This window comes from Mycteria americana, chromosome 2 (assembly GCF_035582795.1).
Source record: "Mycteria americana isolate JAX WOST 10 ecotype Jacksonville Zoo and Gardens chromosome 2, USCA_MyAme_1.0, whole genome shotgun sequence".
Taxonomy (NCBI): Eukaryota; Metazoa; Chordata; class Aves; order Ciconiiformes; family Ciconiidae; genus Mycteria; species Mycteria americana.
The window spans coordinates 37501638-37515530 of NC_134366.1; the positions used below are offsets into that span (position 1 = coordinate 37501638).

The window sequence follows — 13893 nt, forward strand, 5'->3', positions numbered from 1 at the left end:
TTGCCATTGCTCCTCTCCTGCTCCCATTAGGATGACCGTCAGCTCCAAACGGGATGCTGCGCATTGGCAGCACTGGCGCAGAATTAATTTTCGAAGGTGCGCAGTGTTTGGACACGCGAGCAAGGGCCTTGATACAATAACGTCGTTCACTCGCGCTGTATATTTTTTTCTGGCTTGAGCTGCCTCAAAAGCAAAAGCATTCGAAAGGCGGTTTGCTTCTGCGCGGGGATCAGTTTCGTCGACTGACCAGCACTGCACACGAACGCTGGTTTTCCAGGGTCGGCCTTAACACTTCATGCAAAACCAACTGTCAAGCTGCCACAGTGTCACTTATCGCAGAGCATTGCTGCGCAGCCTTCACTAATGAACAGAAGCAGCCGGATTCCTCCCAGTGCTGAGGAAGGAAATTTTTCTCTATGTCCAACATCTTTCACTTCTCCTGCTCTTAGTTATAAATATTCTAGTGCATGAGCTCAGATGAATAATGCTCATACTACAAATAACGAAAGCTGAGGAGCTCTGTATTTAAAGGTGAAGAATCATTTATTTCAGAATAGAAAGTGGTTTTTTCTTTTTTTCTTTTTTTTTTTTTTTTGTTTAGCAGCTTTCAAATGTGAATGAAGTCTTTTATGAAAGAATTTAAATGATGGGGTTGTGGTTTTATTTTTAAACCTAGAAACTCAGGTACAGATTTCTATCCAGCTTAGGTTTTACGACAACATTAAATACTTCACCAAAGAACAAAGAAAAAAATGGCAAGGAGCCCCATAACTATGAACATGAATATATATGTCAGCAAAACCTTTCTAATTGATCATTGTTTTCAAGTGACCTCATCTATGCTGGGTTTTTTTTGTCTTCTGTGCAACTCCTCCATTAAGAAACTTCTATGATTGCACAGTTCAAATCCACACAGGGAGTCTGAGATTTAATTGTTCCTCTTTCGTGAGGCTGCGGTTAGTAATGACTTAAGTAATGCTTCATAATCCATTTGTAGTCTAGTATCTCCTTGAAGAAGACAGACAAGCTTGTGTGTTCTCTTTACAAAATATCTTATTGATATATCTCTTCTTAGCAGAGCTGTACTAATTTAAACCCAAGAATAAGGAATTAAATAAACATAGGGAGGACTGGTTTTGAGTAACTGAAGACTTGAGATACACTACAGACACCATTTTGTTTTGAAAGCGCTGAAGCGAAAAGAAAAGCTGGATTTTGGTTTTGTTCTCCCATAAAATAATTTTGAGAAGCGATGCTAGGAAAATTATGAGATGTAGCAGTGATAAACATCTCTGGCATATCGAGGGATTTATTCATTAGGGACAGTATGACACAGAAACTCACAAACTGATAGGATTATCGGTGCAGACCTTGCCTATGGCCATGCTCAGGATTGTCTTGTTACTGCAACTATTTAGCAGGGAGCCTTTCTGACCTGCCTTTTAAATTTGCCCCTGCCAGACGCTGCAGGCCAAAACCAGTCATTTTGCATTTGGCTGCTACCTGTTACCATTCCTTTCTTTTCAGCTGGTAAGTGCCTTAACCCCTGTGGTGCCTGCTCTACTTTTTTCTTCGGTGTTCACATTAAAATGGGTCACTTCTAAAACTTCTGCATTGTTGAATGGGGACCATGACTATTGAAAAGCAAAAACCGTAACAACTTTAAATAGACTACAATGTAATAGCTGCATCTTCGCTTGCAATGGTTAACAAGGTGCGTATCACTAGTTTTGCTGTTCCTTGTGCAAAATCAAATGCCTTCAAAGGTGCCTTTTTCCTAGGCACAGACATTGCCTAGTCACCAGCTCCAAAAACCAACAGCTAGCTCTTGTAGGCACGTTGCACATCGGTGCTTTGGCAAAGCGAGAGGAGCAGTGCCTTTAAAACGAGGCCCACTGCAGGAATAGGTCTGGCACTCTAGTAAAGCGCAGGAATAAAAAAAAAAATCAAACGAGTTCTATCAGGAGAAGGCTGGATCATGTTAATTACGAGCCTACATAAACATTTAAGATTATGCATGACTGTCAATACACAATGGACCGTCCATGTCGTCAGTGGAAGGCTTGGACACAGATCAAGCATAGAAACTTGCTTGTGTTTTCAGCTTGTGCAATAAGTTATTTGTTCATTTTAAGTCAATATAAACCGTCTCCAGCCCTCCTTAGATTTGTCAGTCCGTAAACAACTTTCCTCACTCTTCAAGTATTCCTCTATAATACTAAAGGGATTGTCATTATAATGGCTTTGAAAGAAATCCCAACAAGTCCAAAGACTCTTCCATTTGCAGTGCCATGGGCAAGCAATGCGCTACCAATGCATCCTGTCACTGGCAGCCTTATTTGTCCCCTGAAAGACCCGCTACAGAGCTGCAGTCCAGCTCACTGTCTACACCATGTGTCCCCCTCCAAAAAGGCAGGTTCTGTTGTCTGAGAGAGAACAAGTAGCCATGTAATTTAGGTCCAGATTTTGCACCACAGCACTTGTGTTAAATGCTCTAGAGAGCGCCTTTGCAACACTAAATCTCTCTCTGTTTATATTCAACCTGCGTGGCACGTATTTGTCAATTTAAGAAGTAGTATTTTCCAGTTCATTTGGGTGAGCACGAAGAATGAGTTACATCGAGCTTCAGATAACATGGGTTCATGAATACGCATGAAACTTTTCACATGGATTAAAGCCAAAGCTGCTTTTCTGTTTGAACACATCAGCACTTTGTTGCTGTTACCACCTAAACCACCAGGCTCCAATTTTGACAGTTTTGTCACAAAACCTCCGGCTGGGATGCGTTCTGTGCTTTCCACCATCGTGTGCCATAACTCTGTCTTTGTTAACAAATGCCTTCAGCTCCTCACGCCCTTTATTAAGATCCAGATCCCATGAATACTTGGCATCTTCACAGTCTTGCTTGGCAATTGAGGATTCAAACACCACGTCAGACAAGAACTTCCTCACATAATCCTCTGTTCTCAGAGGCTTTGCACCACCTCCCTGCGTGCCAGATCCCCAACCATCACACCTCCTCCCTGCCTCCACACCACCCCAGCTTCTCACCCACTTGTTTTGGTTGAACAAAACCCTAACACCCTTTACTTTATATCTAGCAGCTATTTCCAAAGCTGCTCAGAGCCTCTGTTCTATCATGTAGGATATTTGTGCAACAGTGGTATAGCCTTTACCCTGAGAAAAGCTACTAGATTGGGCCAAGTGGACATACAAGTACTTTCTCCAAAACCAGTTATGTTGGATGCATCACTGCCTAACTGCATCTCCCAAACTCTGCTACTCCAAGCACTGGAAAATGTTTAGCTGCATGCCTTTCTGCACAGCATGTCCTTTATGTGTTTGTTCTTACATATTTAACTTTTACTCCCTATTTGATGAAAATGATACATAATTAAAAAAAAAGAAAAGACTCCACCAACTAGATGGCAAATCCACTCTTTTGGGTTTCCCCACTTCTGCAGTGGTTCACAGTACTAAACTTACTTACCTCCCAACTATTTTACTTTTTCTAAGCAGCATAAGTCATGAAAAGTTTTCCTATGCTTGTGAAAACATGCCTTAATTCTTCCTCAGGTTTTTTTTTGTCCCTTTTCCTCAAGGGAATACACTGCCCGGGACTAGATGGATCTTTTGCTGCAAGTGCTCGTTGCTCACAAGGAATTCCCCAAGCTGGTAGCACTGCCATCCTCTGCCCAGTGTTACACACAGGTATCCCTCCTCCCCTGCATGCAACCACTCCCTTGTGACATGTGGCGTCATCAAATCTTACTTTAAAAAGCTTACTTAAAAATGCAGTGAATTAGTTTTTGACTACACAAAAACTATGTTCAAAAGATCCCTTCTGTATACAATGCACTTGAAAAAACTTCATAAACATCAAAATCTAAAGCCATACTTTTTACATATGTATATAAACATGTGTTTATGTGCATATATTTAGATAATCATATATCATTTAACCTCTTTCCTCCCCAAAAAACACAGTTTCTGAAGCAGAATAAATAGCATTGATTTGCCAAAGTACAATCCAACAGCAGCTCCTCTCACAAATGCTTTTTACTCTTAGTGCAGAGAAATAATTTCAGTCTGGAGACTATAAAATCCATTTCTAGTCCAAAGTATTTGATTAGGTTTCTTTTCACATTCAATAACTTTAAACATGACTAAGCGACAACATTTTGTTGAAAGCTTTACATAGCTAGCAACACATCTACTGCTTATTGTCCTATACACTGAAACAGTGACTGTCACCAGTACATTTGCCTTCATACATCAGAACTGAGCTTAATACGGTTATATAAAGCTCAGCATTTTAACATTACCCTAAAAATAAGCTGGTGATTTCACATGATTTAAGCACAAAGACTTCAAAGCATTGAGACCAAGATCAATATGCATGCAACAGAAGCCTTTCATGCTTTCACTAGTCTTCATGCTACTGACGACACGTGGCAAGTGGTCCATATAACGCTGAAGAGAGTATCTCAGCGATAAATGCCATGAGCCTAGGCTCTGAGCTACACTGCCCATGCCCTTGCTTCATTCACATGCAACCACTAAGGTTTGCCTTTACATCTTCCCATTTGTTTGCTTGAGCCCAATTATAACCAAATTTAACACCAAAATTTAAACAATATGGTTCAGCCAAGTGAACCGTATTGAACAACAATGTAATCCAGAACTGGATGCTTAATGTTAAGCCAAGAACACACAATTTGAATAATGAAATCTTTTAAAGACAGGATTCAATTTTCATTGTATTTTTATTCTTGCTGCTTAATCAAACCCACATGGAAAGCATTGTGCTTAATGAAACTACAAAACTAATATTTCAACAGACCAGCCTGTACATAAAGCCACAACTGAGCATAAGTTGAACAGGTTATTTTAAAATATTTTTTAAAAAGCCTTTTATGAGAGAATTATCCCCCTGTAGGCTTGAGCCTGCTTTCTCTTCTCTTCCAGGAGTGATCCAGAGCAAGGACAGCTCTCCTTGACCACCGAGCTTTGTCTCCATGCACTAGTGCATGCTTTTCAGTTCTGTCTCAGATTTGGCTGGCTGAGAACACATCACATTGGAAAAATCAAAGTTGTCATCATCCATGTATTTCCTCAAACAGTCATTTCCAGTGCTGTTGTCTGAAACTTTTACCTTGGAGGACTCGTGAGCCTTCCCTCCTTCTTTAGGACTTTACTGGTATTGATTGTCTACTGTGCAAGGGTTAAGTACAGCTCTGCTGTTTTGGCAGTGCTCTGTAGCATCTCCTCTTTCTCTCTAAAGAAGATAGTTAATTATAGTTTGTTTGCCAACAGCAACTGTGTGTACTGCGGGTCATCAGTGGTTTAGCTTAGTTAACCATATTTTAAATAATGGATTTATATGGTATGACAAAAGCCGTAAGAATCCAGAACTTGAAGTCTGCTTTTATTTTCAAATTAATGCACAGCATAAATTAAAAGGCCATGTTATGTAACTATAGTATTTTATGAACATTATGTTTCAGGTACTTACTCAAGTATCTCAAGAGGCACAGGCTCCTTTCACACAGTGTAATTATATATAAGGCTCCCGAATTAGTTTGGTCAATATACAGTCTGGCAGATTAACATCTCTGAAAGTGCTTACCAAATTGCGATCACATGGACATCAAAGTTCACAGCAGAACCCAAATCTTGCTCCTCCGGCAACCCGCATGGCCTCTTCCACCCAACACCCTCTGCCTTGTCCTCTCTCCCTTTCTGCTTCTCTCCTCAGCTGTACCTACATCTCCTCCTTCCTCGCAGTCCCTCAAGCCATACCTGCAGGAGAGCGCAGTATGTCATGCAGCAGCAGCAAAGCAAATATTCTCCAGCATATTTGCTCTTCAAGGCAAGGACTACAAGAGCTTACCTTTAACAAGTAGCATGAAATGCACCTTTTCCCCAAGGCTTGCTCTACACCATCAGCTTCTTGCCTTAATGGCTACGTGGGGAATACAGCGATGCGATTCCCTGAAAACTAAACATGAGCGACCTTGAAAAGGAGTCAGCGCAGCCAAGCAGATATTCCTTATCGTTATTTGAAGCCTTCATGCCTACCTGACGCTACTTGGCAAGGGGAAAACACCAACAGCCCCTTTCACCTTCAACTGCAGCAACTCCTCACCTCACCAACACTTCTGCCCTGGCAAGGTCCTTTCCTCCTACAGGGAAGTGTCGTTTGCCATGCCGTGGCATGACTTTGCCCACCTCAGCACAGCTAATTTCCCCTGGTGAAGGGGCAAGAGGCAAGTCTCACCGGCACTGGTGCGGTTTGGTTAAGAGCTGCAATCACACTAGGAATATTTTGTCAGTCTATTAACATCACTGCATCGGGAAAAGCCTTACGCAAAAGAAATCTCTGAGCTTCAGTTGCTTCCTCTCTCAGGCCCAACCATGACGGAAGAGCAAAACCCACTACTTGTAAGAGATTACCAGTCACCCAGGACAGTGAGAATTCCTCTGCATTAAACACATTTAATCCTGTACTTTACTACTTATGAAGGTTAAAGCAAGAACATACCTCTTCTGATGGGATTCAACTTTGTTTTATACACTCAAGCCTCAGCTGAAGCTAATTAACACACTTGAGTCAAAGCTGATCACTGTGTGCTTTAGATTACATTTATTCAGAGTAATATTGATCTTCTGTAACCCTTCTCCCCCTTTGCTCTCTGCTTTATAAATGACAGGATTATTCATGTGACAATAAGCAGCAATGGAAGAAACTGTGGGATGGGGAAAAGACAGCAGAAAAGGTAACATCGTTTTCTGGGTATAAAGTTAGGAAAAGAATCACACAGAATTTTTGAGGTTGGAAAGGATCTCCAGAGGTCACCTGGTCCAACCACCCTGCTCAAGCAGGGCCACCTAGAGCCAGCTGCCCATCCAGATGGTTTTTGAGTATCTCCAAGGATGGAGACTTCACAACCTCCCTGGGCAACCTGGGCCAGCGCTTGGTCACTCTCAGAGTACATTTCCTGATGTTCAGACAGAGCCTCCTCTGTGTCAGTTTGTGAACGAAGAAACTAAAGGATGAGACCTGATTGCTGTATCTACGTACATTTCCCCAAACTAAGACCATCATTTCTCTGCCTCTTCCAAGGAAGCAGCACCTGAGGGAACTGTTATAGTTAGTCACAATTTTGGGACATGCTAATGGGAGCTGGGAGTCAGTAAGGCACTCACTGCGACTGAGCTTATTTGCCTGTATGGGAATTTAGACACCTCCAAAAGCACCCAGCTGCCAAAATGCAGATTATTAAACAGCTTTGGCTTGCCTAAATAGGACTACTCGCACAACTTAAATACACCGTTGCTCATTAGTTTGAGTCTCTTGTGCCGTTAATGATGTTCCCACAACTAGTGCTCCTGCAAGTTACTACAAAACACATTAAGGATTTCACTGCACAAGCGGATCAACGCTCCGTATTGAGACTTACTTTTATTAAAAGTAGCAATGCATCATTTTACTACAGCTGAAGAACATTCACAGGAGCTCTGCAAGAGCCCAAGTGTTGGTGCAAGAATGTAGTTTCCAAAACTTAAGAGGTAAGAACCATCAGACAGGGTAAAAACTGCCGTTACACAAAAAGACAGTATTGCCTCACTGCCCAACTGAACTCAAAACAAAGCGGCAATCATTCATCAATAGTCTAATGCTATTTTTTTTTTTTTATAGAGCTCAGGACTTTGTACGCTCACTTCAGAAAGTTTATATATAATTCAGCAAGTAATTACTTTTGTGTTGACTATATGAAGCCAAGTTTCAGGTCCCTTGTTCTGCAGTTAATCAGGATGAGGTTTCAGTACAACACCTCTAATACCTTAAATATAGGTTCAACTGCACCGAGCTATTTTCAATACCATTAGCACCAGTATTCCAAAAAATAAAACCTGGTCATAGAAAAGGTTATTTCTAGAGTACAGTAAGCACAACTGATACGTTTGAGTTCCTAGCCTGCCTGTTACACAAAGCAAGAAAACAGCCTTATTTCAATGGCATTTGCCAAGTTTTTGTAACTTCCACTTCCCTCCTAGAATAAAATAGAAAATAAACCTGGGATTGCTTAGCAGTTCCAGTTTCCACTCACTCTTAGCTCAATGCCCTATTTCTACCAGGAGCAGGTTCACCTCCTCCGGCTCCAACTATAAGGAAAATCCTTCACCGCATGGTGCCACTGACCTACCTCAACTGCTGCAGGTCTACTTCCCATTCTGCAGCTGACAGCCACACGCAGCCTTGTGTTGCTAACTTCGATATCCTGCAAAATATTTCTACCCTGCTGTCCCAAGATTTAGAGGAAAGACCATTGCTACCACCAAAAGCCCAACAAATGAGACTCCAGAACCCACTGCTCGGGGGGGGGGCTTTCAGGGTCCTTCAGTCTGCATGGATCCTGAGAAGTTTCTTGAACATAGTTGCCCAGGCAGCAGATAAATATAAATATCCCAGCGTTTTTTGGAGTCAGCTCATGACTTCCAATACTTTATTTGTATTTCATTGGACTCTATGGTCTATTTATAAATTGTTTATCATACAGTTGCTAGAAGTCAGCAAGTCTACTTCTGCTTCTAGTAAAACAGTACATTAGTTCTATGAAAACACACATGAAAGACTTGTCCTTTTCATCTTTTGACATCATTTTTAGATCACAGGTACAAGAGTTAGATTTTGGCTTAAAAACTTCACTAGCTCAAAATCAGATCTCTGGAAGCTAAAGTAAGCACATTCCTCCACTCTATCAGGTCCAGAGGCATCCTGAGACTAACCAGCTACAGGCTGTGCAGCCTGCCTTTACTCTATATTCACTGTGCTCTTAATTATTCTCCCATCACCAAGCAAACTGAAGTGGTTGCCATTTAACATGCACACTGCCTCATTGTCACTCCCAGCAGTATAACTAAATCTTACGATTTTAAGGAGATCCTGACCTGGAAAAGACAAAAATGCATGAGGTAACAGCTTTTATGCTTCTAAAGTGTCTTTTAAAGTTCTGAAATCAAACTTCAGCACCTATGTACAGAGTTCAGGCATGTACATACAGCTGGATCAATACACACGGGGAGTCTGGGTCACACTGAGATACATTCAGCCCCAACCTTCAGAGTACTTGACAGCAAACCCCTTTCCTGTTCTCCAGCTTGCAGAACAATAAACAGGTGGGTATCATTTCCTTTGCCTCTGTCCCTTCAAGTAACAGACCCGTACTATTTTGGAAATGCTTGTAATTTACTCAGCATGCTCATTTGCTACTCTTCCAATGAGGAAAGGACCATAATTGGAACAGACACTCTAAAGTGTCAAAAAGCACCAAAAAATAAAGCAGCAGTTCTGAGTACATCTCCAGTGATGTACTGCCTAACATGGAAGCAGAAGATGCCAAGAAGTCATTGAAAAGTAAGGTCTATCAATGCAGTTACACAATTTGGCATTCAGACTTTTTTTTTTTTAAACAGCATCACCAGGTTTTTTTGTTTCCAATTCCTGCTTCATCTTAATCAAACACTACTCTTAGAAGGTTAGTCAAAACTCTTCATCTCTCATTCAAGGCCCCAAGCACCACTACAGGCCTCAAGCTTGCTTGCCAAAGTCTTTCACTGCAATGAAGTGAGAAAGTTCAAATGCCAGGGGACTATCAGATCACATACATTTCAGTGCAAGAATAAAGCACGACATTGGAAGCATTGAGCTCTTTTCTAGTCGCACCTGAAGGCCACATGATTTCCTGTATCGAAGCAGAAGTGTCACCAAAAGGTCACTATTCGAGTATTACTTGTAGGACAGGAGGTACAACATGCTGCAGACAGGCAGCAAGGACAAATGAGGGCTACCAGGAGGGCAAGCGTTACTCACCTTGCCTTCACAGCTGGTCAGCTTGACCACCGGGGAACTAAAGCAGGCAGAAAATTGGTTCCAGCTGAAACACACTGAAAGAAAGCAGACGGACTCTTCACTCCCAACACAGCTGGGCTCACATTTTGCTATCTGCCATCACAGCCAGTCCAGTGCAAGAGACTTCAGGATCCCACCCCCCTATTCTGGGCTGAATTTATACTGAAATAAGCTGAGATCCAAACAGGTTATGCTTACCCTGAAAGAGTAAGCTTACACTCCAGTCTGTAGGTTTCCAGAACTGTAAGAATCTATATAGAGTTTTAAACCACCAACTCTCAGTATCTAAGAAGCCTTTATAAGATCTACTGCCCTCCCCCCCCCCCCCCCAAGGCTATTTAGTACAAAAATTGGAAACCACAATTTGCATTACATATCCTGCTAGGCAGGAACCACCCCTAAATTAAATAGTGGGACTTTAGCCCTGACAGTACAAGGTGTTTCCCTATAACTGCACTGATTAAACAGTTGCAGACATCAGACTTCCAAGTCCTTTTTAGCAGACGTCACACTGCACAACATAAAGCAGCAGGCAATTGGCCAAAAATGGTTAGCAAAAAGGATTCCTTAAACCACCAGCATCCAAATATAGCCCTAGCTGGTCACATGGGCTGCCATACAGTAAGTGCTCTCACTTTACCTACCCTTTGATTAAACGGTTTGAGCTAAAAATCATGTACTTAGAATAGCATTTCAGTTTCCAGCCCAATTCCATGAACTGTATAATCTTGCTGTACCTTCCACATTCAGACTGGCAGAAAGGAAAAGTTGATTTAGGTTTCTAGTGAGCCCAAAGGGGATCATTAGCTACAAAAAGCTAACAGAATATGAGACCTCTAACATATATGTGTATACACACACACATATTTATGTGTATACATATAAACATAAAAGCAGCATATCTGCCATACAGTGCAGCTGCTGTGAAAGACTTACTAACAAACTCTACAGCACATACTGATTTTTAATTTTAAATAAATTGCCAGACCTTACTCCACCTGACCTCTAGCAATTCCTGTTTCTCATATTATTCTCATTATGATGAAAGCTGATCAGCTGATTACATCCACCTCACAATAACTCCACCACTTAGTTTAGACATCAAGAAACTCTGCAAAATTTCTGAAGAGAGCTGGCTTGGCTATTGTACTGTTGCCAGATTGCAACTTAAACTGAAAAAAGAAGTTGAGCTCAGCCCTTAAAGCCATTGTCCATGTTGATTATGGTGGAGCTGTCAAGCAAGGTTATATTATAAAACCTTGCAACTGCACAAATAAATACAGGTGTCGCTTACCCTTCTATAAGTCTCCCTCCCGCATCGGTGAGGATAAAGTACTTACTTACAACAAACCTTGTGATTTTTGAAGATGCAGAGGCTTGAATTTAAGTCGTAGCTATTACTCAAGAGAAGCTGGGGGTTTGGGGTTCATAAAGAGGAAAACAGCTCAGCGCCACAAGGCAAGGCCTAAACACTGAATTAGCACAGTTATTGCATTGCATTACAACGGGGCTCTACAGCACCGGTTTTTGCTAAGAGCACAAAGTCTTTTATCCAACTCCAGTCCCTAGTTAAGCTACTATTCTGTCACACGCTTAAAACAAAGCAGAGTTAGGAGCGGCGTGGAGCACGTTCACATACCCCCCACCGATTCAGCTGCACCGAGTACCACTTAGTTTCACATTTATGCCGACAGCCAGGCCGGCCTGACTGCACCGAAATAACCCTCGGATACCCAGATGTTGCGCTATTTTTACCCTGGAAAAGAAAAAGCCCAACAAAACTTCAGAGCGGGAGGCCACGACAGCAAAGACTTTATTCCAAGGTGCAGCTCAGGTTTCGGTGCCGGGCAGCGCCCGGGCCGGCCGTGCCGTGCCGAGCCGAGCCGTCCCGCGGGGCAGCCGCCGTGACGTGTCCACCTGAGCCTCCCGGGGCCGGGGCCGCCGCCGCCGCCGGAGACAAAGTTCTGTAGTGCACTGACTGCTATCGTACCCAGAGTCGGAGTGTCACAGAACTTTGCTTCCGGAGGCTCCAATCCTCCGCCGGTACCGGCACCGGGGCCGCCTGCCAGCACAAGTTTCCCTGCCTGGGAAGGGAAGGCGCACACGGTTAGAGGTGGGGAAGGGAGCCCTCCTCTCCTCCTCCTCCTCCTCCCCCCCCGCGGCTCGGCGGAAGACCGGGGAAAGGGGGGAAGAAGACGAAGAGATTTGTTTAGATAAAGACCCCAAAACACCCCCCGGAGCTAGCGGGCCGCCCTCCGCGAGTCGCGGCCGAGCGGCTGGCCGGAGCGCTGCCGATGGAAACCAGCGGGAGCTGCCGGCTCCCGCTGACAGCCCCGCCGCCGCGGCCCTGAAGCGGCCCCGGCCCCGCCTGGCAGCGCCCGGCATCCCCCCACGGCCCCGCAGCCCCTCGCGGAAGGGACCGGAGCGGCGCCCCCCCGCCCCGCCAGCCCTTCCCCTCGGCCCCCGCCGCCGAGCGCAACAGGTCCGCTCCGCTCCGCTCCGGTCCGCCCCGCCCCGCGCCGCCCGCAGCCCCCGGCGCCCCCCGCGGCGGCGGCGGCGGCCTCGTCTCGTCCGGCCGCGTCCCGTCGGGCGGTGGCGGCCGCCGCCGGTTGCGCCCGCCCCGCCGCGCCGCGCGCGCCGCGCCGCTCCATCTTGACTTTTGCCGACGTGGAAATTTTGGGTTCGGGGACGAGCCGCGCTCTTATTGGCCGGCGGCGGGCGGGGTCGGAGGTCACGGCTGCTGTCGCCGCTCCGCGCCAAGCCCCCTCGCAGGCGGCCCCGCCCCGCCGCCCGCCACGCCCACCCGCCCACCCAAGGGGCGGGGCCGCGCCGCCGGGCCCCGGTGGCGGTTGCGGCCGTTGGCGGCGGGGGGAGGGGGCGCTGAGGGGGAGAGCGGGCGCTGCGGAGGGGCCGGCCCCGCCCCGGCGGCTCCCCGGCCCCCGGCTCGCCTCGGCCGCGGGCGGCCGCCGCCCGCCGCGCCGCCGAGGGCCGGGGGCGGGGAGGGGCTGGGCTGGGCTGGGCTGGTGGGGGGCACCCGCGCGGGCCCGCCGGGGCGCGGACGCGGCGGCGCCGGTTCTCGGTGCGCCTGGCCGCCTGCGGCTCCGCGCCGTTACCGCCCGGCCGGCTCGCAGCCTCGGCCGCGGAGGGCGAAGCTGCGCTCCCGCGCCGCCGCCGGGGGACGCGCGTAGGCCGGGTCCTGCCCTCCCCCGGGGGTGCTCAGCCCCGTCCTCGGCAGACAGCCCCGGCGGCAGATGAGAGCCCGCGGCGGCGGGAGGGCTGCCGGCACGCCTGCCGGAGCCTCTGCGGAGGAGTAACTCGGTATAACTTCGTGGTGGAGGTGCTGGCCCTGGGCGCTCCCGGAGCTGCGGGGAGCGAGGGCTGCCTGCTGCGGTTCTCCGCGCCCAACATCGCTTCGGGTGGCCTGGTTTCCCCCTGAGACAGCAACCTGGATTGTGGGGGGTGTGAGCAGGAGAGCGTCTCGGATGTTTCTAGTTCCCGCTTCGAATGTGAAGGACTTTGAAAAGAATGTCACAGCTCTTACTGAAAAGTGTGTGTTCCCTCTCCCTGAAAGACTAGCTGAGGGGGATCTGTTGTCTGAAGAGGGTGTTTTCTGCTCTGCTCTTGAGAAGGTGTCAAAGCTTTGCTAGTTCTATGTGGATCTCAAAGTACACTATAGTACAAAATTGGCTAAATAAAGATTTAAAGATAATAATTCCTGCAATTGTTTTTCTCTCTCACATTGAATTAAAGGCATTAAAGTTAAACCGCTCTTATTGATCAGCTTGTTCGCTCGACTCGGACGAAACTGCTAACGCAGTTAACAGTTTGAAGGACTGATCCCGGATTAAGTTTGTAGCCATGTAGGCCTCGGCTGTAAAATCGCTCTTGTACGTAGGGTGTTTGAGTAGTCCCGGGGGCACCGTCCATCTGTGTGAGCTACGTACGGACGTGACGGAGTTGAGGGGAGCAGGCGGGCA

The 13893-nt window shown here is 46.2% G+C and overlaps 1 long non-coding RNA gene across 2 annotated transcripts; it reads right to left on the reverse strand.

Annotated features, from left to right (window-relative positions):
- Nucleotides 1-4524: 4524 nt before the first annotated feature.
- LOC142405502 (uncharacterized) lies at nucleotides 4525-11852 on the reverse strand. Of its 2 annotated transcripts, none has more exons than XR_012774212.1 (3): nucleotides 11268-11852; nucleotides 9878-9941; nucleotides 4525-9749 (listed from the first exon to the last, which is right to left on the reverse strand). It is a non-coding gene; the product is annotated as an uncharacterized LOC142405502 (long non-coding RNA). The 2 variants fall into 2 exon arrangements; XR_012774211.1 differs by having other exon boundaries at nucleotides 11257-11852.
- Between the last annotated feature and the right edge of the window lie 2041 nt (nucleotides 11853-13893).